Below are 14558 nucleotides of genomic sequence, written 5' to 3' on the forward strand. Positions count from 1 at the left end.
AGGGCTGTATGTGTTTCTTGAAAATGGAAGTATACTATTCACCATCTAGTCTTTTAGCACAGCGCATGCCTAGAAGCTTGGTTCCAAAAATGAAGTAGATACAAATTTCAAGTGTGTTTGGGAACATGCATATCTGGGAGTCTTCTAACTTCCCCATTTTTTTTTTAGAAATTATTGAGAATTTGAGGTGATTTTGCAATAACTAGTTGATTATAGCCTACAGATGTCTACGCTCCATAAAGTCTTTTGTTAATTCTTTATATATATATATATATATATTAATGATTTCATTTCATAATTTATTTCTTTGATTGATGTTCATAACTAGGTCTTCACGTGAATGACTCCATACAACTTAGGGAGGGCTGTATGTGTTTCTTGAAAATGGAAGTATACTATTCACCATCTGGTCTTTTGGCACAGCGCATGCCTAGAAGCTTGGTTCCAAAAATGAAGTAGATACAAATTTCAAGTGGAGCTATTTGTTTACAAGTCCAACTTGAAAGTGATCCAATTTCTATTTGGAGCCTAGTTCTTCAATTTGAATACTGAGAAAGGTAATTACTGTTTTTCCACTTCATTGAATTGATTTTGTCATTCATTTCAATGAAGAATCTAGATGCAGCATATGTAATTCATGAAAGATTTTGCAGTTCTTATTTCTGAGAACCCAAGCTGTATTATGACTATGGGGATATTATAGTTCTTGGGCTAAATTAATAGTGTTTTAGTTCAGAATAGCATTCCACGAGGCTAAGTTACCTTTAACTCGATATGTCAGTACTATTCCACCAGAATTGTATTGCCCACTCTGTAAAGAAGTAATGAAAAATACTATCTTGAAGGGCAAGTTCTATTTCAGGAGTTTCTGTGACAAATGTTTAGTTTTATTTATTTATTTATTTAAGATTTATATAATCTGATTTGGAATTAAAGTAGTGGAGATCTTGTTCTTTTCTCAAATTTGATACTAGATTCTTACATGTCTCCAACTTCTCCCATGAAACTCATCCCACGAATTTATAGAAACATGCTCCTGATCATGTACTAGAATTTCAAGAGATCTGCTGATGTTGATAACATCTTCAATCAGATTGATGGATTTGATCTCGTTGCATGGAATTGCATGATCTCTAGCTACATCTAAGTGTGCCGGCTTGACGATGCTCGTTGCCTGTTTGACGAAATGTCTGATAGAAACAGTCTCTTAGACAGCATTTAAAGGTCTGCTGAACTTGGTTCGGAAAACCACGCTATCATCTTTTACATACCTTTGTGAGAAAAATGGTGATTCTCTGTATAACAAGGTAATTTGTTAAGTGCTGAAAAGGCTCTTCTCTGATGCATACCTTGTTTAGTTGTGCCATTAATTTTGCTAGTGATCATAGTTTGTTGCCTTTATTAGATAAATAGAGCTATAAAGTTTAAAGGGATGGGTAGTGAATAGTGGACGAGTGAGCCTCTCCTTGCTCTCTTTAACTAGATATATGGCAGTTTCACTAGTGTCCCTATTGAGTAATTGGTTGTTCTCTCAATCATCTGTCAGATGCTATGTTGAATGCTGCATTTGTTTCCTTGCTTATATGTAAAATTGATGTTTCATTTCTAAGGCATTTACCCTTCATTTAGTTTCATGGTTCAGAATCGGATAATGATGTTTTATGTGTTAGCCCGATCTATGCATCAATGGAAGTAAGTTCATGTACATGCCTTTTGATTTGCTCCTTAGTTGTCTAAGGTGGAAATTTATCCCTTTAATATGTTATTTCATAACTGTGGTAGGACTTTTTTATTGTTCTATGCAATATGCTTCAAAGTAGACTAGAAGTATCAGAGCTTCACTGTGTCAAGATGCAAAAGTTCTTTTAATGCATTTCAAATTCAATGGGACCCTAATTGATCTTCCCTATGCTCAGCTTTCAGTAATTTCAGTTCCTGAGGTAACTTTCTTGATTTTGCATTCCCTTTTAGAACTGTTGTAGAAAGCCTTGTGTTTCTCTAAGACTGCAAAATTTTTCCCTTGATTAACAAGAAAATTTTATTCAAAGAGAAAGGAAAAGATAATGGACAACAATTGAGAAGAATTAACAAACACAAGCAATTTTCCTAGACACTCCCAAGCAAGCCCATCTGATGATGAATTCATTTCCTGGAAATATGGATGGAACTGTTGGGAAAGAGGGTGCCTAAGACTTTCTCGTGGGAAAGAAGCTACCTAAAATCTAGGATTTGGTGGAGGTGCCAAATAATGGTCAGTCAATCTTGTTTATACATTAACCTTTCTTATCCATTAACTTCATGTACTCTCTCTTTTTCTTTTGTTACTAATAAATTTACATTGTAGGAGGAAAGAGGGCCATACATCAACCTTGATGTGAAAAAGTAAAAGTTGGTTAATTTCTTCATAGGCAAGAAGAAGACCTCTTTGATAACCATTACCTTAAGAATGATGTCATTTTATCTGAAGTGGCATCTGCCCTAATGTCACTTGACATCTAGAGTGAGCTCTCAAAAGAATATACATTTTTTTTCTCTTAAGGTTTGTTATGTACAGAATGTGAAAATGCATAGATGTATCTAATTACATGCATATATTGTAATGGCCAAAGCGTATATATCTCTTATGGGACTATTGAGGCTTGAGAGCATGCTTGATAAGCTAATTCTTTTTATCATTATATTTATTTATGCTTGAGCTTTCTCCTTCAGCTGAAACTATCATATTCGCATTTCGAAACAAGATCTTGATGTCGAGAACTAGCGTAATGATTCCATCAATGCTTGTTCCAGCAATGGGAGGAACCAGTGTAAGTTTAGATCTTAGTTTAGATAGCATATATCCTCACTAATTTTTTCCTTTCCAACTCTTTTTATTCTTGACTTGTTTAGATATTTTTTTAATTTTTTGTGATGAATCATAGGGTGACAAGATACATGTCATACAAACTCTGCTATTTGTATCCGATGTAAATACACTTCTACAAGTATTGGTTGGAACACGATTGCTAACAGTAGTGAGTGGTTCTTTTGCTTATGTTATACCAATCATTTACATTATAAACAACTCATCATTACAGCAAATTCCTGAATCTCATGAAGTAAGTCCTCATGAAAATTACATTCATTTATCACTACTTAATAATGCTCCTAAATCAGATCCTTGTAGCTACTTGTCTATTTCTTCCTTTCATAATTGTAATTAGCAGGTATTCTCATATTCTAAAGTTGACGACATAGTGAAAACATGGTGCACGAGCCTTAGAAGCCCAATGGAAGTCCACTGCTAGACCTAACCATAGTTAGCAATTTGATCAGCATACAATAAAAATATGGTCACACATAATACGCATACTATACATGAATTTGGGAGCTTCCAAAAAAGTAAGACTAGAATTCAAAAGCTTGAGCTTTCATATAGAACAGACTCTGTATTCTAAAACAAGCTCCCAAGTAGTCTACTTCCTAGAGGAACTGTAAATACTAAAAAACTACAGCTTGAGTGCTACAATCCGAAAGGCAGAATTTTTTACATGAGCATATTAGTAGTTGAAAAGTACCAACTGATTTCCAGTACTTAAAGAAGAATAACACATGAATATGTCCTGATACTGCCATTCATTGTAGGTGGCACCCATGGTTTGATGATCAAAGTTGTTAATATGATTGTCATATGATGGATTCAAGCATTTGGGTTCACCAAAAATGTTCGATATTAGAAGATCCAAGCTTGGATTACCGATCAGAGGAGTATGACTGTTACGCCAGCAATGACACCGACAATAGTCCCAATAATCACTCCCTCACTACACCAAAATTGCCAAACTAGTACGGTTGGCATTTTGGTTCAGAAACGGCTTTAAGCCGTTCTTGATTTGAAACGGTACTCAACCGTACTGGAATAGTTGTTGTTGTACATTGTTACTTTCACTTTTTTGTTGGTGTGTCCCGATTGAGCATTGGATCTTCTTATTTCTTATTATTATGATTTATTGTATTATTTTGAAACAGATGGACGTAATGGATTCTATTAGAACCCTGTAAGTGTACCCCACATGGCCCAAGAGTCACATTTATGTAAATCTGTCACAGAGTACTGGATTCTTTTCATTGCCAAACTGCCCAAAAAGTCAAACACGATCTCCCTCTCCCTCTCTCAATCTCCCTCTCCCGATCTTCCTCTCTCAATCTCCCTCTCTTTCGATCTCCCTCTCCCGATCTCAACCCTCTCTCTCGATCTCCCTCTCCCTCGATCTCCCGATCTCAACCCTCTCTCTCGATCTCCCTCTCCCTCTCCCTCCCTCCCTCGATCTCCCTCTCCCTGCAACATCCACCATCCCACAACAGTCCCTACACTTGGGGTATATAATATTGTGATATGTCGTTAGACTGAAGGGAGGGAGTGAGTGTAGCAGTAGCAGCAGTAGCGTGCAGACAGGTACATCGACAACGCACACTCTCACTGTTCACATTTTAGTGTAAGAACATCCCACTATGAAACTTTGTAAGCTACTCATGCATGAGCATGGCTACAATTTGCATCAGGTATCCCATCATGTTCGAGTGAATTAGGATTCAAAATGATGTTTTGATCCTAAATCAGTTTGAGATCCATGTTTGGATTTATATTCAGAGTTGGATCCATAACAAAAATATGCATGCCTGATCCAATTTCTACTAAATCCAAATCATTGACCTGAATCTGGCCCAAATTTAGACATAGTTCCAAATAAATCAGTTTGGATACTTTGACATCCACAAATATGGGTACCCATCGACAGGCATGATGTTTGGGCTTTATTCTTTTTATGACCCACCATCTTGAGACTCTTAGCTCCCCAATCTTTAGTCTTTAGCATATTTTGGAACCTAGTCAAGATAGGCCATTTTGTTGCTGATTGCTTGCCTGCAAGTGCAGAGGTTTGTAAGTAGTATCCTGTGAACACAGGGTCGATCCCACAGGGAGATAAATTGTGAGAAAGAAAAAAATTGAATGAAAAACAAACTAAGCAATAAAAATGTAACACTCTGAATTTTTCTCAACCTGGAATTAGATGTCCTTGGGCAATGAGTCAATCATAACACCTTAATTGACTTCCCAGAACTATATCTTAAAGCCTCAAATCCCCTTTCAACCTATTTCCTTCAAAAATCTCACCTTTCACCACCTTATTTTTCAAATTTTTCCAAGTACTTTCATATTAGATACTAATTGTAAAGTTTAAATGATGAAGAACAATACTTAAATGAAAACTTACTATAAATGGTAAATACATAAATAAAATGGGCTTTTGACCATTAACCTTTTTGGAATCTCATGATATAAATAGGTTATTTGGATAGATTAGCTTCTCCTACCCCATAATCATATATTTCACATCGCGTAACCCATTTCAGATTAAAAGATACACCCATTTCAAATCTCGGATCAGTGAAACCACATTAAACAGAGTCGGGGGCCCAAACGACGCAAATCGGGGGGACCCGAGGTGGGTCCCTCACATTCCCGGCACCCCCGGGAGGGGGGGGGGGGGGGGGTGGATGACATCACCCCAGGGTCTAGCAAGTGACGATGCCCTCGCCTGATCAGCGAGGCCTTGCCGGCCAGTGGGCCTAGCTGGCCGCAGCACATCGGGCGGTCCGTTTTCTGCCTTTTTTTCTGTATTTTTTTTCCAACTTCAAAAAGTCATATCTCCCTCGTTATAACTCCGATTCAGGTGATTAAAAATCCAGATTGAAGATAAATGAGTCTAGTTTTATATAAAAATAAGAGAAAATATAATAAAATATTTAATATAGTTAAAAGTAGGTCATTGTGACAACTATCCGGATATCATTTGTTGGACAGCTGCTGCTTCTGGAATTTTTAGAATTTTTCTACTACACGAAATATCATGAAATTTGGTGGAGACGAAGTAAACTTGATGATGAAATATTAAAAAAATAATTAAAATAATATACTAACTAAAAGTGCCAAAAAAGGGCATAAAATTTCCCTATAACCTTATTCTGTCATAATTAGGGCGGAGTTTGGTTAAGTACTGAACTAAACAATCGATGGATTTAGCTTGAACCACTTTCTATACAAAATACAAGACCCAAAACTATTAGAATCACTAACTCAATATTACCTAAAAATCTAGGATCAATCTTAAAACCCAGTTGCTCTCGAGAGCATCATGAAACTTCGTATCGAACCTGGACCGCACGTCGAAAGTCTGATTACTCCAAAACTATACGATTATGACTGCCTTGTTGGACTTGACAACCACCTCAGAAATCAAGTCCTAATAGTACCCAGAAGTTCACAACTTGAGCTCGGAGCGAAGTTTATGAGAAACATGAATATCTTTATGAAATGAACTAAAACTTAAGTGAATTGAGTCGGTTCGCTTGCAGGCCAAATCTAAGGACTCTGACCATCAGAATCTGACCCAATTATACCCTCGAATTAGGGAAAATTACCAATAGAAGTCAGAGTACTTGTGGCCCTGATCGAGTACCAGTGACCGTCGAACTGAAACTAGTCCGCTATGGTCAATCTGCAAACCCGATTCGACCAAAAACTTAGCCTGACCTAGATCCATGGCCAGGGAGCTTAATTTTAATTGCATTTAACAAAGGGTCCTCCAGAAGTGCTTCGTTGGATCAGAACAGACATTATTTAGCTGTAACCTAAGAATACCTTGGCCCTGAGGCCATTCCCATCACTTCTGAGCCTATATAAAGTGCTTAAACCCTCTCTCTCTCTCATTCCATGTGAATTTGGAAAACCCTAAGGGAGAGAAGAGAGAAAAGAGAAGGAAAGAGAGAGAAAGTGAGGGTAAGAGTTGGAGTTCATTCCTAGGATTCTTCCCGTCGCTCCACGTGCTTAACCACCATTCTTGTATCGCTATGCGGGCGATTCCGATTCCGTTCTTAGGTAAGAAAACGTAACCCTAAACTATTTTAGTTTTTCAAATAGTGTAAGTGATGAAATAGCTAATATATTTCATGCTATAGGTTGCCGTGGTGCCGTAGACAAAGACGTAATGTTCAAACCAAGCTTGTTACGATTTTACCGGCGAAAGGTGCGGACTATAAATGTTTAGGTTATGGTTTTCAAGGCTTTCAATGTCAGTAATGATTTATGACTGGCTTGATTGCTATCACATGTGCTTAGATACGAGGGTTTCCGTATAATACACATATAAGTGATCTATGTTGATTTTAAATGGATTCCATGTGTTTGTTGAAATGTCTGAATGGGAATTATGATTTGTGCTTGCCATGATTTTTTATTAGAAATACTTGATTGTTATACGTATGACAACTCCTATATGGAAGGATTTCCTATAATATGTGTTATAACTAATATATTACATGTATGTAATATGTGTAGTCTAAGTGTTTGATAAAATGCCTGAATGAGAAAATGCTTGATGTAATGTATCTAATGAGGGTGTTGAGATAGGATTTTCAATTACAGTTTCCTGTGTGAAGCCTATCTTACTACTATGTGATTATAGATGAAATGCTTATGTGTGATAACATGTGTATGATGTGGTTGTTTAAATCCTTAAGTTAGATTTATATTTACACGGGTTGTCACATGTTGTTTTGGATTATTATATGTGAGTGCGATTGTTTGGAATGTGAGTGGGGATACGATGTAGTCCAGGCAATCAGTAATGGTTTACGATGGGTGGCTGAATTGATTTAGCCACGATGGATACGTTCGACAAATCCGAGTCGTACGTTGTTTGACGGCAGTGGTTAGGCCGCGCGGAATGCTTACGCACTCCATGTCGATCAAGTCAATGTGCACTCGTACCAGTCGAGCTCGTCAAGTAACTCGATTGACCTGATGTATGTTCACCATGTATGGACCCTACTGCTTGAATCTAAGGTACCAACCACTAGTGAAAAATCCCTTTAATCTTGGTACCTCGATCCGCTAAGACTCATGAGCCGGGCATGGTGGTATGGGACACCGTGGTCGAGCTGTCGGCCTACGCTAGGGTGAAGAGCCTCCCCGTAGTGAACAGTGAGTAACCCAAACTCGTGAGTCAAATACGGTGGTATGAGACACTGTATTCGAGCTCTCAGCCTACATCTAGGTGACGAGCCATTCATAGTGACCTTGAACATACTCTAAGACTACGTAGAGGCAACGAGTCTTTCCGTAGCAACTAGAGTATAAACTAGGCTCACACTGATCAGGTGACGAGCAATTTATAGTGACCTAGAACCGCAACATCATATGAGATTTGCTAGGATTGACGACCCTAGAATGGATCATTGTTTGGGAATTGATATAAAGGAGGTACCTTAGCTTCCTAATCCTGCTGTATGAAAAGGAGTAATAAGAACTTGGTAAGCACGCTCATGCACCGCATTACGTGTGCCTTTGGCATAGCAGGTCAAGCACTGAGGAAGTGTTTCATGCCGCAATCGTGAGATGAAGTTGCTAAGGGAGCGCAGGCGAGGGCATGCATCATTATTTCATATCATTCTTGCATTAACAAGAGTACTTAGGACCTGATTGTTGTATTGCGTTATCATTACTGCTTGACTGAATTGATAACATGTTAACCTTTGCTTTATTGTTCCATTCAGTTGATCACTCACTCCCACGTTACGGGACGGTGTTTTAAACACCAACCAGACCCTATTTTAGTTTCAGATGATGGCAATGTTTGTGAAGTGGAGCCGGACTTTTATGATAATGAGGAGGGTTTCTCCTATATGCAGCTATCAGGCGGGTCTATGTAGACCATGTTCTGATCGACGGGGTTACAGGGATGCTGATTAGATGCCATTACACTTGTTATTTTGCACCTTCAGAACACCCATGTATCTTCATTTTGTTCATTTTGGGAGTATACATGTATATATTTAACCTGGAATCATGTTCACACTCTGGAGACTTACAACAGTTTATATATTTTATATATTTATCACAGTCTTTCGCTTGCTAAAGTTAACTGTCTCTGGAGTATGATATGTTGTTTTGGTATAATCCCACTCATGTTTAATGCACTAATATGAACAACATTCAATCATCATTACCTATGTTGCATAAGTGATGTGTTGGAACTCGGGAGCTGAGCTTCTGCTCGACCCTCGATTTTCGGGGCATTTCAAGATGGTATCAGAGCATGATTTGGATTAAACTGGACCTGGGTTATGGTCACACGACGTACACTAACGCACTCTGACTTAGGAAGGGGGTGATGGAATTTAGAGACGACATCAGGATCTCAAGGTTTCGCCAACAAGCGTGACCGAATACTTTAATTTAGTCCAAACGTATCTTCGATCACGTGAATCGACCTAGGTCATCTCTAGGCCATCAGTAGACGAGTTTAAGTCATTAGTTGACAAATTCAAAACCTGATACAGATCCAAATGGCGAGCATACCGGTGCGTTGGACCACAAAAATGGAACCTACGGGCCTAAGGATCCAAACCAAGAAATTTAGAGGGGAGTAACGAGATAACTAGGACTTTGGGAATGGGGATTATATAAGATCTAACAGTATAGGAGATCCAATAAAGTAATAACGTGAACCCTACAACCTCCTTAGCTGGTATGAGCATATGTGTAGTACTCAAGTGCAGTTAAGTTCAAGTTCGGGCAACTCAATTCCAATTAGATAACTTTTGACCATAAGCAATAAAACAATTTCTTGTATTGGAAATGGTATGAAATCATCTAGCGTATGAGCATAGACTTTGGATTACAACTATTGGATTACAGCTACTCACAAGTTAAGACTAAGATACTGGTTATACTAAGGAATGTAAAAGGACTGATTATACTAAGAAAATTGGGATGTAGACTTAGTTGTCTTGATTAGGTTAGAGTGAGACCTCATTCCTTCGTTAAATCCCCTTAGTACTTATAGGCTTCTTTTAACTCTTAAGAAGCTGTTTTGACTTAAAAACTAGTTACGTTCAGAGAAAACTTATATATCCCTTAGATTTATTGTAGGTCAAATCAATACACCCCTTAGAATTACCTTCTTAAGGACTTGTTACAATTGGGAACACGGAGTAGAGAAAATATATATAAGCGAAGTATTCGCGGTTTGAATCGAATTCTCAATCCTGGTAGTTACCAATGAACTCAATGCTCTGATCAAGCAGAAGATCAGGATAAACTAGGATTAAGAACTGATACGACAATTTTCTGTCCTAGCTAGGCAGAAGGTTTGTGTATCCGGCTCAGACCCACGACACAACTTTCTTTCCTTGTTGGCCCGACCACTTACAACCAAAAGTTTATTACTCCGCCTTTCATAAGTGTTAAGAACATATAGCCAATAGAGATTTTCCTTTTTAGGCCCAAGAAATTTCTCAAATAGGCAATAGACAGTTAGGGATTAGGTCCCGAATCACAGACCATTCTGGTATACATATTGTACATAAAAACTTAGAAGGATAGTCTGCCCGTTAACCTGTTTTGTCCAACTTCCTTTTGTACTAATAATATATAGATTATCTTATGGTATTAAACTGGACATGATTAAAGAGGGTAAGTCGAGACCGTAGCAAAAGTTCCTTCTTGAGTAGAATTAGGCATCTTGCTACAAACTCACACCCGTCCCTAGAATCAACCACAACACCCATCATTTTAGCTTCTTTCTATAACCATAGATACCAATGCCATACCACACATCATCGATGGAAGGAAGACCAATGTATTGGGAGATCGTATCCCATTTCATGTCAAGGATAGGTCCTAAATTACACCTTGTTCCAACATAGGGATCAGGACATAGATCCTTGAGCCTTGAGAGTGAAAATAATTTTTAAGGGAGGTAGAACATTATGAGCCCAATCTAGTTAAGTCAGTTTATACATCCATTGGATCAAAGTGGTGCAGTGGAAGTGTGGTGGGCCCCTGCCTCACTGGCCCAAGATCGAAGGAAATTGATCCAGGCTGTGCGTAGGGATATGTCACTAAATAGGATCTGAATCTTCCTTAGAATGTCAATAATGAAGTCATTGAAGGAAAGTAATTAGGGTTCAAGTATTAAACCAATTCATATTAAAGAATAGGCGTAACAATGGGTACGAGCTGAATTACAATAGTCGAGGTCAGTGTATCCACAAATGTGCTCGTTGGATACGAACCCAATAGAATCCTTAGCCAATTTCAGGGCGAAAAAAAAAGTTTTAAGGGAGGTAGACTAAAATGAGCCACCCTGCCATGCATATAAACTGGAAATCAATAAAATTTAGGCAAACGAAATAATAAAATCCTTACTCATTACCCTTAGCCAATTTCGGGGATGAAATTATTTTTAAGGGGGGTAGATTGTAACACCCCGGATTTTTTCCAACCTGGAATTAGACGTCCTTGGGCAATGAGTTGATCATAACACCTTAATTAACTTCTCAGAACTCAATCCTAAAGCCTCAAATCCCCTTTCAACCCATTTCCTTAAAAAATCTCACCTTTCACCACCTTATTCTTCAAAATTTTCCAAGTACTTTCAATTAGATACTAATTCTAAAGTTTTAATGATGAAGAACAATACTTAAACTAAAACTTACTATAAATGGTAAATACATAAATAAAATGAGCTTTTGACCATTAACCTTTTTGGAATCAGAAATGGCCAAGCTATATGTCCTAGAGCAGGGGTGAATAGGACTATACCAAATTAAATTTAAATACCGCGGAACGGAAAGCAACCTAAAATAGAGAAATAGAAACAAAAATTGTTCTAAGGACAACCTTACACCAAAAACCAAAGTTTATGTTAGGACAACCTTATTTCTAGAACAAATAGAGAAACTGAAGCTCAACGTAATAAAGAGATAGCAAAAATATAATGCTGAAATATAAATCTAAATTATTACAACATTCCCCACTGAGCTTGAAATGTAAAATTTACAACATTCTCATCCATACATACATTCCAGAATTATGAATGATAAAAGATAGGAAATATAAATCACACATCCACAACACAAAGAATTATAGTGGTTCACCTGTGTGTTCACCAACTGTTAAACAACAGTCACACAAAATGCTACTCCACTCCTAATATCCTCACACAGGGGATATTAGCATTCACTATCAAATAGGTTTTCACAGGTTCACCTAAAACCTTCACAATTGTGTCTTTTTCAAAGGGCTTACACAATTCAAAAACCCTCACTTCTGAGTTTTCTGGCTCTCCGTAGATAACCAACAACTTTGAGATTTTTCTGGCTTAACCTCAAATAAAACCAAACAATGTAAATTACAGAAATTGTAAAATACCTGATTTTCTCCTTCGTTGTAGCAGCCCAAAAGAACCAAGTCGGAGTAGAGATTTGAATGTCAAAGTTCAATGTCCAATACTCACTTTATAACAGTTCTAGGTTCTAATAGATTTTAAATTAAAATAAAAGGGCTAGCTCTAATTGATTTTGATTCCAGAAAAAGGAAAACAACAATTCCTCTTTTCAGATTAGATTGGAATGCAAGAAACAAAATCAATTAACAAAGATAAAGAAAGAGAATATTAAATATGCACACTTAGCATAAATGAAGCACCGACTTATCTCTCAGAAGACTGAATTAAATTAACTTGAATTGCCTATTTTATTTTGAGAATCGTGCTCTATTTATAGGTGAGCAAATCATGTTTTTGACTGGTCTAAGGACCTCTACGACTGGTCGTAGAACCAACAGATATTTGAAAATTCGAGCGCGATAAGATTTGGCAGTTTCACGACTGGTCGTAGGATCCCTTCGACTGGTCGTAGGTGGCCGAATTTCAACGTTGTTCTTTGAGTCGTAGGTCTACGACTGGTCAAAGATGCAGTCGACACTGTTCCTACGACTGGTCGATTAGTCCCCAGGACTAGTCGAAGCCTAACAAGAAATTTTCAATTTTTGTAACAAACTTACGACTGGTCGAGGAAATGTTTAGACAGGTCGAAGTAGTGCTAGGACTAGTCAAACAAAGTCCAGGACTAGTCTTAGAACAGACCAAACTCACTTATATAAAACATATGAATTATGTATCCAAAATGGCCTACTCTAAAGGTTAACCTAAGGTCAGTCATACCTCAATAGTGAAGTAAGGACATTGAAACTTTAGAGACGAGTGACCTTTGAAAGTAATGGAGCTTGAAGTCTTGATGTCGTTTAAACTTGAGAGCTTTTTGGGATCTTGAGATTGAACTTGAAAGCTTCTTGAGATCTTGAGGTTAAACTTGAAAGCTTCTTGAGATTCTTGACTTGTGAACAGTGCTTGTCAACCTAAGTTGATCTTGAGTAGAGCATTGTTCTTCACAGATACAAGCTTCATAATAGTGTCTTTAGCACCACAAATTTGTCAACACAAAGGGCTATAAACTATAGCACTTACAATCTCCCCCTTTGTCAAATTAGTGACAAAACATACTTTCAAGATATGTTACATAACACAGAATATCTGATTAAAGAATCATATACCAGTTGTTATATCTGATTAAAGAATGTTGCACTAGTTGTTATCAACTAGCATCCTGTAAACTTGTAAATCAATATTCAGTCCACCTCTGCACATACTCCCCCTGGGTAACATACTCATAAAACACCATACAATACAATCTCCCTCCTCATGACAACATCCATATCCATATACATATCCATAACATATCCATACTCCCCCTTTTTATCACAATAGGACAAAGGAAGCACAAAATAGATGGCTGAGGAGAAATAATCAATGAGAAATATGAGAGGTAACTAGTCAAGATATGAGAACATAGCATAAGCAACACACATAATTCATAGACCAGATGAAGGAGCAGGAATGGAAGGAGTAATAAAGTTATTACAAACCAGTAAACTTAAAAATACTAATCTGACCCAGATAAAGGAGCAGGAATGGAAGGATCAAGTTGATGCATGCCTTTGTTCAAGTGCCTAAGATATTTGCGCATATATTTGAACTGTAAATCATGGGCAACAGACATGTTTTCCATCTTAATATTTAGATTCTCAACTTTATCTTCCAATGCACTCAGACGTGCATCAAATAAAGAAGGCTCATAATCTAAATCATTTATAGAATCAGACGTAAGCTCTTCAAAAATATCATCCATGTTAATATCATCAGGAGGAACATCACCAGCTTCTTCCTCATGTCAGCTTCATCACTGCTAACACCATCACCTTGGCAAGGAAGGAAATCCAGCTTCATCTTATTGATATTGGAATTGTTAAATATCAGATGATGGATAGGGACCTCTCCAACCGGGATATCGACTGACATATGTGTAGCCAACACAGTCATCAAATATCCAAACGGAATGTCACTGTGACTAGGATGGAGTTGAAACTGAATGATGAAGTGACAAATCAAGGATGGTAAACAAATGTTAACACCACTGATAACAGAATGAAGAATACGAACCATGAAGGATGTCAATTCAGATTTATTACCCAACCGATGATATAAATTAGACACAAAGTTTTGTGAAGAACTCTGTATTTGGGTAACAGATATTTTGAAGGAAGCGCATTCCCTTTATGCGTCCATTGTACATCCAAATTGCATAAGTCCTTAGTCAGCATATGTTTTTTCAGC

General features: G+C 37.5%; 1 long non-coding RNA gene across 8 annotated transcripts in view; it reads left to right on the plus strand.

The window, feature by feature from the left end:
• Positions 1 to 284: 284 nt before the first annotated feature.
• Positions 285 to 14558, plus strand: part of LOC131239909 (uncharacterized) — a 44334-nt gene continuing 30060 nt past the window's right edge. For 2 of the 8 annotated variants that reach the window (XR_009168474.1, XR_009168473.1), the window contains exons 1-3: positions 285 to 566; positions 1027 to 2807; positions 2922 to 3014. This is a non-coding gene — a long non-coding RNA (uncharacterized LOC131239909). The remainder of the gene's footprint in view (positions 567 to 1026; positions 2808 to 2921; positions 3015 to 14558) is intronic. The other 6 variants (XR_009168477.1, XR_009168476.1, XR_009168478.1 and 3 more) reach the window with 6 other exon arrangements.

The sequence above is a fragment of the Magnolia sinica genome, chromosome 3, assembly GCF_029962835.1.
Source record: "Magnolia sinica isolate HGM2019 chromosome 3, MsV1, whole genome shotgun sequence".
In the NCBI taxonomy this organism is placed as follows: Eukaryota; Viridiplantae; Streptophyta; class Magnoliopsida; order Magnoliales; family Magnoliaceae; genus Magnolia; species Magnolia sinica.